This window comes from Heterocephalus glaber, unplaced genomic scaffold (genome assembly GCF_053883595.1).
Source record: "Heterocephalus glaber isolate CG9 unplaced genomic scaffold, H.glaber_assembly_v1.0 deba00001532, whole genome shotgun sequence".
In the NCBI taxonomy this organism is placed as follows: Eukaryota; Metazoa; Chordata; class Mammalia; order Rodentia; family Bathyergidae; genus Heterocephalus; species Heterocephalus glaber.
This window is the reverse complement of record NW_028258330.1, coordinates 30,477,972-30,500,519: the sequence shown is the minus strand read 5'-3', so window position 1 is coordinate 30,500,519 and position 22,548 is coordinate 30,477,972. Positions and strand designations below refer to the sequence as shown.

At 38.9% G+C, this 22,548-nt stretch overlaps 1 long non-coding RNA gene across 1 annotated transcript in view; it reads left to right on the top strand.

The window, feature by feature from the left end:
- LOC110347354 (uncharacterized) overlaps positions 1-22,311 on the top strand; it is a 33,985-nt gene extending 11,674 nt beyond the window's left edge. The window contains exons 2-3 of the long non-coding RNA XR_015442036.1: positions 9,444-9,576; positions 15,349-22,311. This is a non-coding gene — a long non-coding RNA (uncharacterized LOC110347354). The remainder of the gene's footprint in view (positions 1-9,443; positions 9,577-15,348) is intronic.
- Positions 22,312-22,548: the final 237 nt, after the last annotated feature.

The following is a 22,548-nucleotide window of genomic DNA, read 5'->3' as shown; positions in this document are numbered from 1 at the left end:
TCTAATATTCTCACACCACCCAAAGGCTGTGTGCAGTAGGAACCTGTACATTGACTCCTCAATATAAAAGTCCCTTGAAATAGGTAAATTGTGTTTGTTGAGGGTGATAAAATATCTGCTTGATTGTGTCTGAGGTAGATGGTCACCAGAGTGTACAGTCTACTAAAAAAATTGTCCACAAAACCAGTGTCAACTTAATAAATTGCAAGCCAGAAAGAACAGGGTCCCTGGGGAGGGCTGATGTGGGTTTTTAGCACTTTGTCACTGTTCTAATGACTACAAGTTTTGTTTTTAAAAGGATTTGAACTGCAAAATGTGTCACCACCAATCCACTGTAATTTTAATGATTTAGCTTTAATTGTGAAAGTGAGTCTCATGTTTGTGAGAAGTGTGGAATCTATGGACAGATTGAGTGAATTATCTTGAGTGCTGCGTGTCTAACAATCAGTGTTGTTTTGTGTGTGAACTGCTTGCTTAGCATAAAGCTTGGGTGACTTCTGAAAACTATTTTTATTACTAAGAGCGTCAAGTCATAAGTAGTCAAACACCACCCAAGGTAATGACTACTGATGAACTAGTAAAGTCTCTGTCCTGCTCCTTGCAAATTTCCTAATGTCATCCTCACAAACATCTCTAGCCACCATATATCTGTCTTGAATGAAATTTGGTGTAATGTGTTTTACTCAGGATATGACTCAGATATATTTTGGGAACTTAAAACAAAAACTTAGGTAGCTATAAATTTTAAGAGATTATCTCCCAAATACTTTCTCTTATGTGTAACCTTCAGATATTTGGGGAGAATAAAGCCAAGTTAGTCATCTTAAGATCATTATCTTTCCAAACCATGGCACTTTTACTTGATCCAAATTAATCTGTAGTCAAATAAAATCTTCAGGCTTGAAAACTCTCTGTTGAGGTAATTTTTAGAGATAATGGATGGTTTCTTGTACAAATAACTTGATTTTAAGCACCATAGTCTGCCTACAAGTATTCTGTACTTCCCTAATTATTTTCATAATTAGCCAGAGGGACTTCTGTTTGACTGTATGCTTCCTTTACAGTCACCCCAATATGTCTTTGGCCAGAATCTCTGGCTGCATCTGAAATATACCAGTTCTTTAATTTTGTATAAATATGTCACTTTCCTCTCTGTGCCTTTTTTTCTCATTCTAGAATGAAAATAATACATATTCTGGCAAATTGCTGAGACAATTATAAAAGAAGATAGATAGATTTAGTGTAAATCAAAATGGTTTATTTTTTCAACCAGAACATACTTCAGAAAAAAGGAAAGTGATTCACAATAAAATTAGTATATAAGAAACTAGGTTGAGGCATGTCATGGCTCCCAGCATGCACGAGGCTTCTGAGTAGATGTGCCAGGGCTCCCAGCATGGAGGAAGCTTCCATGTAGGCATGCCACAGCTCCCAGCATGCAGGAGGCTGCTGGGTAGACCTGCTGTGGCTCCCAGTCTGGAGGAAGCTTCCAGGTAAGCATGCCACAGCTCCCAGCACAGAGGAGGTGAGTTGCTCAGGTGCCAGGAACACAACCACCACCACCCTGCCACCCCCCCCATCAAAATGAGAATATAGGTAAACAAGCCTCAGAACCAGATTTCCAGATCACCTACAGCAACCCCAAAGGGAAATGAGATGGAACAGTGTGATACTCAACCACCTAGGCTCCCTAAACTAGCAATGAAAGAGGATCTGGAAAAAATGAAATCAGAAATAATTTCTCACATAACAGCAAAGATTGTGCCCATAGTACAAGACATGATTAATATAGAGAGGATGCAGATTAAAAAAAATAGAGGAGCTGAGGAACATGATGGAATGCCAACATAAGAAACAAATTGAATCCATAAAACAGAAGCAAACAAATTTCCAGGAAATTAAAATCTCCACTGAAACTCTATGGAGCAGAATGAGCCAATGTGAAGACAGAATTTCAGATATAGAAGATAAGATTGCAATTAGTCACCAGGAAAAGAAAAAATTCTTTAAATTTGGAAGGAACCACGAGAAATCAATCCAGCAGCTGCTAGAAGATGCAAAGAAAAATAACATAAGACTGATTGGAGTCAATGAAGAAACAGAAGAGAGTGCAGATGACATAAAAAAACTGTTCACAGAAGTGATGGCAGAAAACTCCCCAAGAAGGGGAAAAGAATTTGACATACAGATAAGCGAGGCATATAGGACTCCAACTAGCCTTGATCAAAAATATCTACACATAGGCATATAATTGTTAAGATTCTAGAAACCCAACAGAAGAACAAAGTTCTACAAGCAGTGAGAGAAAAGAAACAAATCACATACAAAGGAAATCTCATCAGAATCACAGCAGACTTCTCAATGAAAACCCTCAAGCCAAAAAGAGCTTGGAGTGATGTATTCCAAGCCCTAAAAGAAAACAGCCTTCAACCTGGATTGATATACCCTGCAAAACTATCTTTCAAAGTTGATGGAGAAATAAAATACTTTCATGACAAAGAACACCTCAGGAACTTCATGAATACCAAACCAGCACTCCAAAAAATTTTAGACAAATCCTACAAAAAGACAAGGAGGATCACAATCCCAGGAAGCCCAGCAGAATGAATCCACCAGGCACGACAAGAAATTAAAAGCAAAGGGGGAGGATCAAACAAAAAGAAAAAGTCATGACAATGATAAGTCAATACGTATCAGTCATAACCATCAATGTTAATGGTCTCAACTCACCAAGCAAAAGAAATAGACTGGCAGAATGGGTCCAGACACAAGATCCAACAATATGCTGCACAAAAGAAACATACTTAATTCAAAAGGAAACTCATAGACTGAAAGTTAAAGGGTGGAAAACAATACTCCATGCAATGGGAACCCCCCAAAAAGCAGGAGTAGCTATCCTCTTTGCACATCAAGTGGATTTCAAACCAACACTGATTAAGAGAGACAAAGAAGGACACTACGTCCTTGTAAAGGGAACAATCCAAGAGGAAGAGATGACAATCATAAATATCTATGCACCAAACACTAGTGCACCTAACTATATAAAACAAATACTAACAGACTTGAAAAACCATATAAACACTAATACAATAGTAGTGGGGGACCTCAATACCCCATTGTCACAAATAGATAAACTAGACAAAAAACAAGCAATGAAATACTAGAACTCAATCAAACTCTTGAACATATAAACTTAACAGATGTTTGCAGAGTGTTTGACTCCATAAAATCAGAATACACATTCTTTTCAGGTGCACATGGGTCATTCTCCAAAATATACCACATACTCGCTCATAGAACATATTCAGGTAAGTGCAAAGGAACTGAAGTTATCCCCTGAATATTATCAGACCATAGTGCGATGAAACTGGAGATCAATAGCAAAGAAACTGCAAAAACTTCATAAACACATGGAAATTGAACAACACACTTATGAATAACCAATGGGTCACAGAGGAAATTAAAAAAGAAATCAGAGAGTTCCTTCAAATAAATTACAATGACAACACAACATATCAGAATCTATGGGACACAATGAAAGCAATCTTATGAGGGAAATTCATAGCACTGAATACTCACATTAGGAAAACAGGGCGATCTCTATTATGCAACCTGATGCTGAACCTCAAGCTTCTACAGAAAGAAGAGCAGGACAAACCCAAAGCTCATTCAAGGGAGGAAATTATAAAGATCAGGGCAGAAAACAATGCAATGGAGGCTAAGAGAACAATACAAAAAAATCAATGAAGCCAAGAGTTGGTTCTTTGAAAGAATCAACAAAATTGACAAACCCTTAGCAAATTCATCAAAAAAAAAAAAAGAAAGAAAAGGCCCAAATCTATACAATTAGGAATGAAAGGGGACAGCAGAAATTCAGAGGATCATCAATACCTACTTCAAGAACCTAAATGTCAATAAGATGGAAAATACAGAAGAAATAGACAGATTCCTAGATACATATGAACTACCAAAGTTGAATGAAGAAGACCTAAAAATTCCAAACGACCCAATATCAACCAATGAAATTTAAAATGTAATTAAAAACTTACCAAGTAAGAAAAGCCCGGGTCCTAATGGTTTCACCACTGAATTCTACAAGACTTTTAGAGAGGAACAAGTGCCACTTCTGTTTAAACTCTTCAACGAAATTGAAAGGGAGGCAATACTCCCGAAATCATTCTTGGAAGCAAGCATCACCTTGATCCCCAAAGCAGAGACAGTCCCAACCGAAAAAGAGAACTATAGGCCAATCTCACTAATGAACATAGATGCAAAAATCCTTACTAAGATACTGCCAAATAGAATGTAGAAGCTCATCAAGAAGATCATACACCCTGACCAAGTGGGATTCATCCCAGGGAGGCAGGGATGGTTCAACATAAGCAAATCAATCAATGTAACACACTATATCAATAGGGCCAAGGACAAAAACCATATGATCATCTCAATAGATGCAGAAAAAGCATTTAACAAAATCCAACACGCATTTATGATAAAAACCCTACAAAAAATTGGAATAGATGGTCTCTACCTCCATCTGATAAAAACCATCTACGAAAAACCAACAGCCAATATCATACTAAATGGTCAAACACTGAAATCCTTCACACTGAAATCAGGAACAAGACAAGGATGTCCACTATCACCACTCCTGTTCAATATAGTTTTGCAAACATTAGCCACAGCAATTAGACAAGAGAAAGAAATAAAAAGAATAAAGACAGGAAGTGAAGAAGTCAAATTGTCATCATTTGCAGATGATATGATACTCTATATAGAAGATCTCAAGAATTCCACCAAAAGTGTTCTAGACTTAATAACCAAATTCAGTCAAGTAGCTGGATACAAGGTCAACACACAAAAATCAATAGCTTTCCTCTACACTAACAACAGACTCATTGAGAGAGAAATAGGGCAAACAATTCCTTTCACAATAGCATCCAAAAAACTGAAATACCTAGCAATCAATCTAACAAAAGAAATCAAAGACCTCTTCTCTGAAAACTTTAGCACTTTGAAAAAAGAGATTGAAGGGGATATCAGAAAATGGAAAGACATCCTTTGCTTCTAGGTAGGAAGGATCAACATGGTGAAAATGGCCATACTTAGCAAACTACTATATAAATTCAGTCCAATCACAATTGAAATCCCAGCAGCATGTTTCACAGATCTGGAGAAAACAATTCAAAAGTTCATTTGGAAAAAGAAGACACCTAGAATAGCAAAAGCAATTCTAGTCAATAAAGTCAAGGTAGGGGATATCACAATCCCCAACTTGAAACTATACTACAAGGATACTGGGTTAAAAATAGCATGCTACTGGCAAAGAAAGAAGCCAGAGCACCAGTGGAACAGATTAGAAGATACAGAAACAACTCCAGACACACTCAGCCACTTCATCTTTGACAAAGAAGCCAAACACCCTCACTGGAGGAAAGATAGCCTCTTTAATAAATGGTGCTGGAGGGCCGGGCATTTAGCTCAGTGGTTTCGCCACCTGCTGCACAAGCACAAGGATCCAAGTTCGATCCCTGGTACCAATAAATAAATAAATAAATAAATAAATAGTGCTGGAGAAATTGAGTTTCAACTTGCCAAAGATTAAAACTAGACCTATATTTCTCACCATGCACTAAACTAAAATCAAAATGGAATAAAGATCTAAATATAAACACAGAAATGCTGAACAAGCTGGAACAGAGGTTAGGTAGAACTCTTGAAGACATTGGGGTCGGAAAAGACTTTATGAATGAAACCTCAGTTGCCCTTGAACTAGGACAAACAATCAACAAGTGGGATCTCTTCTTACTAAAAAGCTTCTGCACAGCAAGAGAAACTACCAGCAGTGTGAAAAGACAACTCACAATGTGGCAAAAAATTTTCACCAGTGGTCCCTCAGACAAAGGTCTACTAACTCGAATTTATAAAGAACTTTAAAAAAGCAGATCTCTCAAATTTAAAGACCCAATCCAAAAATGGGCATCTGAAATGAACAGATATTTCTCACACAAAGAAGTAGAAATGGCAAATAAACATATGAAAAAATGTTCAACCTCACTGGTCATTCGAGAGATGCAAATGAAAACAACCCTGAGATTCCACCTCACTCTAGAAAGAAAATCAATCAATAACAAACGCTGGTGGGGCTGTGAGGAAAGATGAACACTGCTCCACTGCTGGTGGGAGTGTCCACTGGTGCAACCACTGTGGAAATCAGTATGGAGATACCTCAAAGAACTAGGACTGAAAGTCTCATTTGACCCAGCTATTCCCCTGCTGGGTAACTTCCCAAAAGGATTAAAAGAATCATACCACAGTGATATATGTGCACCCATGTTCACAGCAGCACAATTTGTAATAGCTAAAACTTGCAAAAGGGCAAATGCCCATTAACTGGAGACTGGATCAAGAAAATGTGGTGTTTTTTAAATAAAATGGAGTACTACTCAGCCATCAAAAATGAGAAATTAGAGACATTTATTGCTAAATGGATGCACAATGAGGCGATACTCTAAAGTGAAATAAATAGGACACACGTGTAAATACTGAAGAGTTTCTCTGTGAGAAACTGTAAGTGTAAATGAGGTATAAAAGGTATAATAAATAATGTGAAATAGGAAGAAAAGTGGCAAAGGGGAAGGGGAATTGGGAAGGATAGGGGAAAGGAAAGAAGGGAATGGAATTAATAGGAGAAAATGAAAAACAAAGGAAACAAAGTCTTTGTAAATAGGGAGGGATGGAGGGGTTGAAGGGAGGGCAGGGGAAGGGAGAAAAAATAAGAACCAAGAGAGTATGTAAAGGTGCATATCTCCAATGATGAATGTCATTATATCGTATACCTAAAATGTACCAATAAAAGGATATACAAGAAAAAGAAACAATGTGAAGAAAGTAATTGGTAAATATAATGATAAATCTTTTAAAAGTTGCTTTAAAATGTAATAATTGAAATAATGCATTATTTAATGGATAGCCGACAGTGGGGAAGTAAGATACTGAAAATACCATAAAAGTAGAAAATAAAAAGAATCAAATTAAAGAACTTTTAAATTTGAGATTAACAAAGGAGATATTTGCCTAATTTTAAACTTTGTTAAGAAAATTATCCATGGTATAAGTTTTAATGAGGAACCACAAAAATAATAGACAATATGTAAATTCCAAATAGAGAAAAACAAAAACCACAAAATCAGCTACATTATTTCATGAAAAAGATTAAAATAGGGTGGGTATTAAACTAATTAAATGAATGATAAACAGAAAATACAGTAGCAGCACATTTACATCTGTTAGATAACTAAATGTAAAATGTTGACACACTAGACAGAAATGTGAAATGTGAATAATAAACCTTAGAAATACTTCTAAGTGGTCAAGAAAGATAAACTAGTTACCTTTAGTTTTGATCAAAGATAACAAAAACTTGAAGAAACTTTTAAAAATTAGAAATTATTCTATCAGCCAAATATGTCAGCATGTGAAATTAGAGAACACCCCCTTGCATTCCCTGATATTCTCTAGCTAATTACTCTGAGACCCAGCATTCTCATGGGACAGAATTTTAGCCCTGTCTCTGAGTAAATTCACACCCAATAGACAAGTCGATGGATTTCCTAGAACTGGCTTTTGGATAACTATAAACATTCTACTTGAAAATAATAACTATGAAGAGGAAACACTTCACAGAGAGTTGCTCATCAAGGAGCCAGAGACCTCCAAACGTTCCAAGGATCAATTTCCAAAAATCTAAGGTGATGCTTCATCTTTTACTCTTCCTAGAGATTTCTTCCACTAGGCTTTCTTTCACCTGCTGTTGATTGGACCATTAGTACAGAGCTCTTTCCTTTTTTGTACTAGAGAAGTTCGTTTTCTTTTCTTCTCCATTACTACTCCCTAGAATCTGGCTCCCAGTCTCTTACTCCATGACTGTGACTGTTCCTCAAGGCCCATGTCTGATGTCTGGCAGCCGCTAATTACATATGTGATTTAGTCAATGTCCCCCTCTTCTCTGATGCTCCACAAAATGCTTCCCTCTAATTGGAGGAGTCAGGATCAAACCCAGCTGTCTCCAGGAACCAGACAGATAGAATGTTCAAGAGAAACTGGCTGAGTGGGAAGGGGGTGGGTAATGAAAAGCTGATAATTCACTTCAGGCAGACTTTTATCATTAAGGAAAGCTATGATATGAATACATCCCTCAATGTTCATGTGTTGAGCACTTAATCCCAAAATTTATATATTGATAGTATTAGCATCATAGGGTGGTACTCCCACCTTTGTAATAAGAGAGATCTGAGCTGGTATCCTTGCTCTGTCTCTCAGTGTGGTGTTCTCTGCCCAGTTATACTGCAGGGAGAAGATGCTATCACCATGCTCTTGGACTTCCCAGCCCCCTGAACCAATCAAACTTCTATTCTTTATGAATTTCCTGGTTTCATGCATTTTATTATAGCAATAGAAAACAGACTAAGACATGGAATATGGCATAAAATAAAAGGGAGTGTGACTGTTAGGGTTAATTGTTAACTTGACTGGATTAAGAGATTTCTGATAAGGTGATTGATTACTAATCCATTAATGTTTATAGCTGGATGTGCTTTCATGATACAAGGTCCGGTTGAGGGCATGTTTTTAGAGGCTATATCTCTGGATAGCACTGTTTCCCTGTGTTCTGCTTTCTGGCCACTGTGAACTAAGCAGTTGTATTCTGCTATGCCTTTCCACCATGATGTTTCTGCCTTGGAGCCAGCCAACCAGGGACCGAAACCTCTGAAACCATGAGCTAAGTAAACCTCTCTTCCTTTAAATTAGAAGTGTTAGATATTTTGTCCAGCAATGGGTCAACAAATCAATACAGGAAGAGAGAATTGGGGGACACTGATTAACAAGATAACTGAGGCTTTTCAAGAGATTACACCTAACCAATATCTTTTGAATCTCTTGGCTACATATCTAGGAATGAAATTGCTGAATCCATGTTTAACATTTGAGGACCTGCCAGACTGTTTTCCAAAGTGGCTATATCATTTTATATTTCCACTAGTACTGTGTGAGGGTTCCATTTTTCTCTATATTCTCACCAGCACTTGTTATTGTCTGTCTTTTTTGTTGTTGTTCTAGACATCTGAGTGGGTGTGAAGTGGTATCTCACTGTGGTTTTATTTATATTTTCCTAATGACTAATGATGCTGAATATTTTCATGTGCTTAATGACTGATGCAAATTTTAATGTTCAATAAAGATGATTTCTACCACAACAACAATTCTCTCCTCAGGGGGCCCACATCTCTGCCCAGGGGTATGATATTCAGCCAGATTTTGAGACTCACCACTTACTCATTTCCACACTTTCAGGCCGGGGAGAACAGCTTACCAAGCAAGGCACAGCAACCAAAGATTTATACCTCTCTTTCTATCTCTCTCTTTTCTCCTTTTCCTGTCAGATGCAGCGGAGCCTTTCCTGGAACAAATTCCTTCAGACAAATTCTCCACCAGACCGTCAAGTCAGGGTGAATGAGGGTAAATGGGGAGCTTGTTAGGAGTTGGTGCCAAACTACCCGGAGTTTCCTGCGCCAGGTGAGCATAAATACAGGCCGAAGTCACCCGTTACTAACCCCTCACCCATGACTGCCCAAGAGGTATTTCTCAGGCTTTAACCATGAAACCTGCTTCCTCTCCCTCCTCCAAATCCCAGCCCAGGGAGGCATGATAAAATCAATCAGCAAATGGAAAATGTTCTGTACTTGTTCTAAGAAATGTGATCCATCAGAAATGATCTGACAAGTCCTTTCATTTCATAAGACAGTGTCTGCTCACTCCAGGCTGGGCCTGAAATGAGACAAATCCACACCACGGGTCTGTGAGGACCCCCATATATATATCAGTGACACTGGGGCATGGATTTGAGACACCATTTGCAGAGTCAAATCTCAGAGACTGCCTGAGTTCAGCCCAGCTCCTTCACTCACTAGCTGTGAAAACTGGGCAAGTTGTTTATTCATCCCTTAATGCCATGTTGTTATCTTCAAAACAGCAACAGTGTCATGTAACTGTTTTGAGAATTGATAAAGCAATAATGGACAGTTCAAAGCGATGGGAGTAGGACACACCAATCAATACAGAAAAAAGTATATTCATATGATTTGACCTTAAAAAAGAGGGCCTTTCTATCTAGTCTGATATTTTGTCAAACTCTTGACTTCTCCTGAACAGCTGAAACATAGACTGTTAAATGCAGTTAATTTTGACCACATAACACAATTCATGAGTTAATTGACTCAGACTTGGTGATCTGAAGGAATTGCTAATAATTTATGCTTAATTCCTTATAATTTAAATGAACAACTATGGAATTTGGGAGATCAATCTAAATGACAGTAATATCAACTATGAAAACGATTTATTTAGAGTCTGAGCTGCTTAGAGAGTCCCTGTTGCTTTGGCTTGCAAGCTGATGAGCTCTAGGCATGGCTAATTTGTTGCCGCTTTCCTTTGTTAGGTCACAACTCAAATAAAAACAAAGTCAAAATTCTAAGAAACCAAAAAAAAGTTTAAAAAAAATAAATTCTAAGAACCCTACTTTTTACAAACTGGAGAGTGAAGTTAGGTTTTTAAAATTTTGAGTAGGGGCAGGGGGGTTTAGCTCAGTAGTGCCACCGCATGCCTCACAAACGCAAGGTCCCAAGTCCAAACCCCCGTTCCAACAAACAGTGAAGTTTTGTGGATGTATGTTAACAGAAAAAAACAGATGTAGCAAACAGTAGTTAGTTTGGAAACCGAAAAAAATAAGGAAATATAGCCACAAATCTCATTATGTTTTTCTATTTCTGTAAACTACTCCAAACTTAGTAGCTTAAAACAACATAAATTTATAATTGTGTAGAAGAGAGGGCAGAAATGTGTCTTGCAGGGGTAAAGTCAAAGTGTTGACAGGGAAGCTCGAGTGGAAAATCCACTCTGTTCCAGCTTCAAGAGGCTGCCTGGGTTCCCTGGCTCAAGGTCTCTTCCAGCAGCAACACACTTCCAACCTTTTCTTCTCCTATCACATCTCCTCTGACTCTGATACTCCTGCCTCCTTGATAAAGACCCTTGTGATTATGTTGAGACTACTTAAATAACCCAGAATAACATTCCTTCTCAAGATCACTAACATAATCACATCTGGAAAGTCTACAAGTTCTCTGTAGGATTAGGATATGGACATCTGCAGTGGCCCTTATTCTGCCTATTGTACCCGCAGATCGGAAGGATTATCATGAGAAAGAGGATAAGGGCAGAGATAATACAAATGGGTGGAAGTGTTAAGGGGGCAAAATCTGTCTCTAAAAACAGAGAGATCCCAATAATGGTAACAGGTGAGTAAAGATGATAGAAGCTGTTGTGAGAGATATGGGTTCTTCTTTACCGGGATTAGGCCTTCCTGTTCTAGACATTCACCTACTGTGATCATGATAGGACTTTCATTCCATGGCATCCAGCTATTGCTCCAAGTGTTAAGGTCCAGATCTTTGAGGATTAGGAAGATCTATCAGGCAAGATCTAGGCTATGCTGGGGTAATAGCCTCCAAAATCTGGGTGATTTTATCCCAGTATATCCATTATGGGACTACAGAGGACTCTGGCACTACAGTCCCCAGGAACTTAGTCAGCAACCACCATTTCAAATACAACTACCCTCTGTGCCAGAGGGAAAAGGAAATTTGGCCTAGGACCAGTGATCTCCAGCCTACAGGTAACATGTAACTCTTACACTAATGACTCTTCAGTTAAAAGGAGTCACATGATGCCTACTAAACAAAAGGAGAATCAGGCCATGCAATCTGGAAGGCAAAGAGACAGAAACATTTGGTGAGCTGAAATAATGACTATGTTGTAAACAAGCCCTTTTCTCTACTCTCCATCAGTTCATGGATTTTAGCTGTAAGTTGAATTCCTTTTGCTCTCTAAGGTCTTCCTCTAAAGAGAGTTACTGCCTGTCAATTATTCTGGGCCCACTGATACATTGGAATCATTTTAAGCATGCCCTTCTTCATTGAATTTAGCTCCATGATTAGGATTTTACTTTCAAAAGACTCGTAGTAATGTGTTGATGAGGATGATGATGAAAATTCACTGTGTCCTGAGCATTATTCTTAGTACTTCCACACTTACTTTCTTGGATCTCAGGCAAAGAGGCATGAGTGAATCATGCTTATTATTTCATAGCATATTTCTATCATTAGACTCCAGCAAGGACCTACTCTGAGGGTGTTTTATTTAGGTGCACCATCTCCTTATTTTAGAAATTACAGTGTATTAGGTAGGGGGTATCACAATTCCCAACTGGAAACTATACTACAAAGCTACAGTAATAAATAAACCACAGCATGGTACTGACAAAAAAACAGACCCAAGGACCAATGGAACAGATTAGAAGATGCAGAAACAACACCAGGCACATTCAGCCAGTTCATCTTCGACAAAGGAGCCAAACGCCCTCACTGGAGGAAAGATAACCTCTTTAATAAATGGTGCTGGAAAAACTGGGTTTCAACTTGCCAAAGATTAAAACTAAACCTACATCTCTCACCATACACTAAACTAAAATTGAAGTGGATTAAAGATAAATATTAAAACAGAGACACTAAACCGGCTGGAAGAGAGGTTAGGTACAACTCTTGAAGACGTTGGCATAGGAAAAGATTTCATGAACAAAACCTCAGTTGCATGTGAACTATCAGAAAGAATAAACAAGTGAGATTTCTTATTAAAAAGCTTCTGCACAGCAAGAGAAACCACCAACAGCGTAAAGAAATAACCTACAATGTGGGAAAAAAGTTTTACTGGCTGTTCCTCAGACAAAGGTCCACTATCTAGAATACATAAAGAACTTTAAAAAAAATCAGATCTCCCAAATTTAAACATACAATCCAAAAATGGGCATCTGAAATGAACAGACATTTCTCAAACAAAGAAGTAGAAATAGCAAATAAACATATGAAAAAGTGTTCAACATCACTGGTCATGCAAGAGATGCAGATGAAAACAATGCTGAGATGCCACCTCAACCCAGAAAAAATGGCTGCTATTATGAAATCAACCAATAACAAATGCTGGTGGGGCTGTGGGGAAAAAGGAATCCTGCTCCACTGCTGGTGGGAGTGTAGACTGGTGCAACCACTGTGGAAATCAGTATGGAGATACCTCAAAGAACTAGGACTGGAAGTCTCATTTGACCTAGCTATTCCTCTGATGGGTATCTTCCCCAAAGAATTAAAAGAATCATACCACAGTGCTATATGTGCACCCATGTTCATAGCGGCACAGTTTGTAATAAAACATGGAAATAGCACAATTGCCCATAAACTGAAGACTGGATAAAGAAAATTTGGCTTTTATTTATAAATGGAGTGCTACTTAGCCATAAAGAATGAGAAATCAGAGGCATTTATAGCTAAATGGATGCACATTGAGGCAATACTCTTAAGTGAAATAAATAGGACACACGTGTAAATATCGAATAATTTCTCTGGTGTGAGAAACTGAAAGGGTAAATAAGGATCAAAATGAATAATAGATAATGTGAAATAGGAAGAAAAGGTACAAAGGGGAAAGGGAAAGGAAAGAGGGGAATGGAATTAATAAGAGAAAATGAAAAATGGAAACAAAGTCTTTGTAAATAGGGAGGGATGGCAGGGTGGGAGGGATGGCAGGGTGGGAGGGATGGCAGGGTGGGAGGGAGGGCAGGGCAAGTGGGAAAAAATAAGAATCAAGATATATTATGTAAAGTTACAAATCTCCAATGATGAATGTCATTATACTGTATACCTAAAATGTACCAATAAAATTAATAATAAAAATTAATTACAGTGTCTTTGATATGATACTATGATCTTGTTGATCTTCTTGCAAAACATATTGTGGTGGCATTATGTAGTTATTCTTAATTTCATAAAATTTTTAGAACCATATACTTGGTTTTCTTTCTTCCTGTCTTACATTCAATATTCTTTTATAAGCTATTTCCATGTTTGTGAGTATACAACTCACTGTGACTTATAGCAGCAATATGCTATCCCATTAGTATGTGTCCATATTTTGTTTAGCTTTCCTCTCAGCAATGGGAGTCCTAAATTTCTTACAGTTTCCTTATGTTTTAAACCAGGAATCAGCAAATATTTTCTGTAAATAGCAGGGTAGTAAATATTTTTTGCTTTGTGCATGTTAAGATTTTTGTTGCATATATTCAACTCTGCTGTCATAGCATAAAAGCAGCCACAGCCAGTACACAAATACAAGGGTGTGTCCAGTTTTGGCCCATGGGCCATAATTTGACAACATTTGCTTCAAATGATACTGTGATGAATCTTCTCTATATATCCCCTTGTGGAATTGTACAAGATACTCTATCACATATATGTATAAACTAGAGTAGAATTTCAACCTCATAAGGTACATGGAAAAATCATTAGCCCATACAGCAGATCTGGGGCTTTGCCCTGATTGACTGTGTTAGTCTATACTCTTAACTATTGTTCATAAACAAAAACAAACCCTTTTGTTTACCCAAATCCCAACCCAGTTACCTATGTTAGCTTTTGCCAATAGTTTAGGGTAATATAATATTTCACTGCTTTTTAACTTCTATCTTCCTGTTTACTAATGAGTTTCTGTATCACTTTAGATATGTATTGGTCATTAGGAATACCTCTTCTGTGCCTTGCTTACTCATACCTTTTGCCTTTATGGCATTTATTGATGAATTTTAGAAATTTCTTCTATATTCTAGACATTAGTCCTATGTCAGTTCTAAAACTTGCAAAAACTTGCAAATATTTTCCCTCTATTTGTCAACTCTCTATTAATCATATATTCCATGTTTGTGATCTGGATTTCTTAATTTTGATGGCATATAATGTATGTTTTTTGAGGCACATTTAAGAAATACCTCTGCAGTCCTAGATCACATTAATAGTACTTTGTTTGATTAACCATAAAGTGTAACCATTTATATTTTTGTCTTTAATCCATCTGGGCGCTCTTATTTACAGTGAATGGATTTCCACTGTAATCCATGCAATATCAGATTTCTCAGCACTCAGAGCTGATGGATAAAGTTTTGTCTACCAATTTCTGTTGTTACTTTTATTAAATCTCATCTGCTTAGATGTGGATGTCTCAGCCTAAGAGCTTTTCCTCTTCCATTGCACTAACCTGTTTATCAGTGTTGAGAGTCACTGCTATATTGCCCTCACTTCTCTGTCTTTGTAATATATCTCAACATTTGATGAACTATGTCCCTTCTTTTTGCTTTTCTTTTCAAAAATTCACTCATTTATGGACTCATATACATTTGTTTTTACTTTATAGGATTATTTTATAATATTCACTCAAAAAGTCAAATGCAGAAGTGTGCAAGAGATCTGTCCACGCTCTAGAGACCCGAAGAATTCAGTGAGGACCTGGATCCCACAGCACTGTCCTACAGAGTCCAACCAAAGGCCTAGAGCCCACAGCGAAGTCTCACGCAAGTCTTTATCAAGTATCTGCACTGAGAAGGCCCAAGGGCCAACTCTGGAAACTAGAAAATCAGGGCCAGTGGGGTGAAGGATCTGTGCTAGAGGCTGAGGGATCTGCACTAGAGCCAGGAAGCAATGCTCAAGGAGAAGACAAGAGCTCCCCCAAAGAGAATAGCGGCCAACCCTGGAGACAGTGAGGACCTGAGTTCTACCTCCAATAAGAGCAGACAAGTTCGTATGGGGGAAACCAGCTCCAACAAAGTTTCTCCTGTGAAATCAGCAGCATACAATCTTCCCCTCCTGTTCTCCTTTTATGCCATTGGCAATACACAGGTGGATCTTCCATGCATAGAACCATGCTGACACAGTTCAGCTGGACATTTCAAATGGACCATTCATTAATCCTCCCTGAGAAGGAGTGACAGTCTGAGAAGGGCTTGCAGACCAAGGGAGCACAGAGGCAAGAACCAGTGCCGTGGGCTCATAGGAGGACCTTACTCACTAGAGCATGCAGGGGAGAGGAAGGAGATAAGAAGAGAAGTGTAGAGTCTCCAACGCCAGGCTGGAGAACTGGGGCTTCATTTTGTAGATCATGAGAGCTCATATACATTTTTCATGTCTTGAAATTTCTAAATACTTCAGTGTATCTAACTGGAATTTTGGTTGTCTTTGCATTGAATCCATAATATATTTTGAAAACAATTGATAATTTTAAATATTAAGACATCTCACCCACAAGTATAAATGTTCCCCCAAGTCTTCAGACTATAGTTTACATATAGTGGCTTTTTAACATTTTCTCCATTGGTTTTGTGTTGTCTTTGTTAAGCTAATTCCTCCACCTCAGAGTTGTCATTGTTATTTGGAATGCATTCTTGCTTATTGTTTTCCTAGTTGATTTTTTTCCAGTGTAAAGAAAGGTTGTTGTTTTTGTGAATTGATTCTGGTTTTTTTCATATTATAATTTTCACCATATGAGAATAATTTTGTTATCCCATTTCACAGGTGAAAAAATTAAGTGACTGGCCCCAGATCATTCAGCTAACAAGAGGAGAGGTTCATGTACAATGTTAATCAGTGCTTCCCATCAATGAGAGTTTGGGTTATAGGGGAGGGCAAATAGTGACTGCACATTTAAAACTCCCTTGCACATGAATTTGTGCTCAATTTACAAGATGAAAAATCTCCATGCAAATATTAGTCTTTGGCTATTCTCTACTTACTCCTGCTGACTCCCAGGAATACAGCTCATGCAAAGCATGCAGTCAATGGCCCTACTAATAACAGTGCAAAGAAAAAAAGAAAAAAAAAAAACAACACACATTCCCAATGGGCCATCCTAACACATTCCTCCACCAAGTTAAAACCAGCCTTGTCAAGGCAGCAAGACGCTCTGAATAGGGCTTCCCCGGGCTCTCTGGTTGGGCTGGCACCTCCTGTCATTCCCCTTGTCATTTTTGCTAAACCTGGCCCCAGCCCCCACATTAGCTCTCGCTTGGAAGTCTCCTGTCTGGAGCCAGTGAGGTTTGTCTGCTTGCTTGGGCTTGGCTAATAAATTGGGATCATGGGGTCAGGCGGCAAGGGACCTGGCACCCAGGGAGCCCCTGACACCGATTTTATTAGATTTCTCTTTGCAGAGCCTGGGATGCCATCCCAGCAGGGAGCCCCCAATCGCTCAGTAACCAAGATTTTGTTGTCTCTGGTTTGACAAGGTCATTTTTTACTACAGGAGGAAAAAATCCCACATTAATTATACAAGCAAACTGGGGCCAAGGCTGTTGGAGTTGGCCTCCCACTTCCCAGGGTGGGAGGAGGAAAGGAGATTGGTTTGCTCTGCAACTGAGGAGTGAAGCCAGAGGAGGAGAGAATATATGTGGACTGTGGACCTCTCAGACCCTCAACATCTGAGATGTGTATGTGCTGTCAAATTTCTGGTAGTCTTTAGAATGCTTATCTACCTAAGAGTCTACAAAGAGACCGACCAAGGACCATACATAATCATGCCTGCATCGATTCACTCATTCCACACACATTTATAAACTACCTATTAAGTGGCAAGCAGAGTTATGCATTGAGATGGAAAATTTCAAAGAAAGATAGTTGCTGCCAAATTAGTGGTTCTTATAGTATCATATTGGGGCTGGTTCTTAGTAACCTAGGATTTTACCTTCCCTGCCCTGGCCTCACAAGCCAGGTGAACATATCATTGTTCTTTCACAGAAAATCCTTGTATCCTTTCTGGTAAACTTTCATAACAATTCTGCAGACCCCAAACTATTCTACAGTCTTGTCTTTTTGACTTAAGATTGATCAAGTTTCCTGCTATTATTCTGTGTCTGCCCACATCTAGCTTCTAGGGTAAACAACCTCCTCCACCTAAGGCTGGATCCTTAATGTCCTCTACAACAGTGCCCTAAGTACTTTTGATGCAGAGCCATGAAACAACACTAACAGAGAGTACCTGTTTCCTATGGCATCAGCTGAAAAACTCTTCCAGAACATCAGCATAACATCATGACACTAGGACCAAGGTTCATTTCCAAATTCTGCTATTTCTGAACTGATGAAAATTAGCAAATAACTTAATCACTCTGAATATTTTACCCCTTATTTGTAAAACATGGATGGAAGTAAAACCACTCATAAAGAAGTATTGAGACCCAAGTGAAATGACTCATGTAACATATACAATAGGATAACTGTGGTTGGCAACAGTTAATTAAACCTTCTAAGTAGGTAACAGAAAGGATTTTGAATGTTTCCAACACAAAGAAATAGTACATGTCTAAGATGACAGATACGCCAATTACTCTGATTTGATCATTATACTTGGCATATTGTACATACCCCATGTATTGAAATGCCACTGTATCATATATATATATACATATATATATACATACATACTTTTTTCACTTATTTATTCCTCTTTCTGTCTTGCTTTCAGCAGATAACATGACAGTATGATTTTTTAAAGATCACAATTTTCTGGTATAAATGTAGTATCTTCTTTTTAACTCCTTCTTTATTTTAATAAAGGTGCATTTCTCTCAATATCTCATAATCCTTTTCATCCTCAGTTTTTTCTTTTCTCTTTGCTTTGCAAGATGCAAGACAATCTCCTTTAACTCTGTTCTAGCCAACTCCCTGTCTACTTCTCCAGCTCTATTTGGAACTCTGGTATAAACCTTTCATGCAGCCATTTCTCATCCATGTCTCTAGTCTGGAATGTTATCACTTACTTTCTTGCTTCTTGTGGTACTTTTTTTTAAATTTTGATACTGGGCATCGAACTCAGGACCTTGTGCTTGTGAAGCAGGTGGCAGAACCACTGAGTTAAATCCCTGGCCCCTGCTTCTTATAATTCTACTTTTCAATCAATTCTAGTTCTTCTAAAAGGTCTCTGCCTGCTCAGCCATTAAACTACCTCTCTGCCATTGCATTATAAATCACTACAAACCTAGTGGATTAAAACAACATAATTTATCATCTCACAATTTCTGTTGGCCAGGAACTGGACACAGTTTAGACAGATCTCCTGTTTCAGGATGTCTCAAAATACAAACAAATTTCACCCAGGGCTGAGGACTCATCTGAAGGGTGGACTGTGGAGGGATCTGCTTCCTGCCTTGTGTAATTGATGGCAGAATGTTATTCTGCAAGAACTGCAAAGATGACCGAGGGTTCAAGGTTCTTACTCACTGCAGCCTCAACTCAGTTCATCTCCATGGAGACCTCCTCAGCATAGCTTTTTGCTTAAAAGTCAGGGAGACAGTTTAACAAGATGAAATTCATAATCTCATATAACCTGATCATGGAAGAGACACCCCATCAATGTTGTAATTCTATCAGTTGGGAGCAAGTCTGGGGTTCTGCCCACACTCAAGGGGATGGGATTGCAGAAGGATGTGAACCCTATACTGGGGATTGTTGGACTGTCTTTGAAACTGCTGCCACTTTCTCTTTCCCAAATTGCTTCCTTATTCCATAAACTATTTTAATCATGCTTTCATAATATATGGGAGAAACTAAGAGAGAATAAGATATGGCCACTTCTGTGTAGTCTAAAAGAAAGCAGACAATGCAAAGAAGTCAGAGGTAAAATTCCTAAACTTGCTGCTTATCCCCAGTTTAGAGAAGGAAGAAAAAACATGTTTGGAAAACTAATGCAAAGTTTACTAAAGAGGGGGGCAACACTTGAAGCCATAGCAGATACTTGGAGGACAGGCAAGACCCAAAAGAATGGGAGAAACACCTTCTAGGTAATAGCAAATCCAATGGAGAAATAGGTGTGAAAGATGATCAGAAAATAGGAACTAGTCTACTGCAGCATAAATACTCATAAATACTGCAAAGAAAAGGCAAACACAAGAACGTATCAAAGCGGGCAGCTAAAGATGTTGCGGTCATTGGAATAAAACAGAGAAAAGACATGATTGCTTTATCCTCTGCTCTATTCTGAGCTCCCAGAATAGGCACGAGATACAATCTGATGCTGACCATCTTAGAAAAATATGTAGAATGTAAGATGACCAATGAAGGGAATTACAATTGCCCACAGAAGAGAGACTCAGAAGGGCAAAATCAGGCTCCTGGCAACCAAGTCTCATAATAGAACCTACCTCATAGGGGCACTGAAAGGACTGAATGAGGCAGTACCTTAGAAGTGTTTGGACGAAGCTTGACACAAAATAAGTTCTCAACAGGTGCTAGCCATTATTTCTTATCATCATTCATAATCTGCCTTACCTGGCTTTGCCTGCTTTAACTCATGTCCTGGTGTTTCTGTACTCTTTTCTGGTCTTTCCTGGCTCAGAAACACAGTGAGTTTGTCTTCCCTGTTGACCCTAGGTTCCACCTCAACCCCCAAGGCTGCCAAGCCAGCTTTTTCTCCTGAGTCTCTGCCTCTGATGTGGTTCTGTAGGAGCAAACCAGAGCATCCCCAGCCTGGCTGTCACCTTCAAGCTGAGCTCAGCGCTGAGCTTTGAGGGTGAATGACTGACGCCCTGGTCAGCACTTTATTGTGGTTTCCTGATTGGTTCAGGATGGCTTGGCCTTTGCTGCCCTCATCTCCAAGTGAATTCCAAGTCTTGCCAGAGGCTGAAAAGAGAGTGACTTAGTCATTAGCTCCTCTGGCAACAGCCTCTGGCAGCAGTTCAAGGCAGCTTAGAAAACAGGGCAACAAGTGGCTGCAATATGTATTTCAAAAGCCTAGCAGACAAGGAAAGGAAATGAAAAGCAGCAAAAACAGGGATAGTAATGTCTGAAACTGGAGGTACATCCAGACACCACGGGGCACTGAGAGAAATGCTCCCAGGCCCTCAAGGTAAAGGAGGTGAGAGGACAGGACCAGCAAGGAGCTTTGGATGAATAACAAAACTTAGGCCCAAGGCTTCTCTTACCTTCATTTATGTGCAAGGCAAAAATGAATAAAGACTTCCTATGCATCCTAGAAAACCCCTGCTATGGGAACTCTGTTCAGAGTACAGGAACATGCCCTGTCTTGAGCCAGCTTAGAGAACTCCATTGCTTCAGACTACTGAGATCCAGGACTTTCTTGAGCTGGACCTTTTGAATCCAGCCTCCTCTCCTATGGAGAATGCATAGGGAACAATGCCAAATTACTTTAAGTCTCTTCCATCAATTCTATCTTTGGTCATTTGACTGTTACATGAAATACATGCTAATTGTATTTCACAGATGATGGAGGAAACTAAGGACAGAAAGGTTGTATAACTGTTTTTATTATTTGCCTTCTGCCCATGTGACCAGAATACAATTCTAAGAGAATTTGAACTATCTTTCTTATTCATTATTTTATTGCAGGTGTCTAAAAATGTCCCTGGAATAGAGTGGATGCTTCAAAACCATCTCCAATGAGCAAAGCTAGCAAAGATCACACAGCTTTTAAACAATGCATCCCCAATTCTTATTCTCTACACCAAATTTTCTCAGATTTGTCATATTCTGATGGAGCTTGTGGCACTGATAGTGTTTGAGGCAAGAAAGAAGAAAGGCTGTGGGCTATAATTACATTTCCCCAATTGAGTTTCAAATTTGGGAGCTTGTAAGAAGAATTCCTATAAAAAGTGAGATGATGACATATACATGTGGTAATGCCCCATGTCCTTCTATGGGTGACTTTAGACCTAAAGGGAGGTAGGGTGGGCCCCCAATTACCTCATACGTTATGTACCATCCTCCCTTTTATTCACCACATGCCACTCACACTGAATTGACTTCCTTCTTTCCTTCCTTCTTTCTTTCCTACCTTCCATCCTTCTCCATAGTCAATTGTCATAGATTTGGGTGAGTAGAGTATGAAGGATGAGAACAAAATCTAGGCCAGTCAAAAACCATAGTCACATGAAAAAGTGGAAATAAAGTCTTTGTAAACAGGGAGGGATGGAGGGCTTGAAGGGAGGGCAGAGGAAGGGGGAAAAATAAGAACCAAGAGAGACTATGTAAAGGTGCAAATTTCCAATGATGAATGTCATTATGTTGTATACCTAAAATGTACCAATAAACTTAAAAAAAAAAACTATAGTCACAGACTGCAGACATTCTCCTTTACTTTGTGCTGTTTTCCTACTTGTTTTTCTTTTCTTTTTTTCTTTTTGAGGCTGATGCCCTTCTAGAAGCTTCTAGGTCTTCCCAATTGTGTGGAAAGGACTCCAGCTATACAGCCAGCAAAGTTACTGCAGAGAAAATGGCTGACACTGAGGACAAATTCTGGACGCCAGAGCTTATTCTCACTCAAGACAAATAAGTAGAAAATATCAAGCAGGGCATAACCCACAGAAGGGACAGTCATGAGAAGGTAGGTATCAGTAAGTAAAAAATAGTAAGGTGTCCCACAATGATGCCTTCTCTGGTCTCCACACTAGTTGCTTTTTCTCTGCAGACAGCCTGCCAAGGCCCCTTCCGGCCACCCAAAACCTTGGAGCCTCCTACATGTGTCACCTGGTGGTGATAGTGTCTCTTCATGACAGGAGTTATTGCTGCCATTTCCAAAGCTGTAGTGTGGGAGAGACCTGAGACCAAGTCAGGG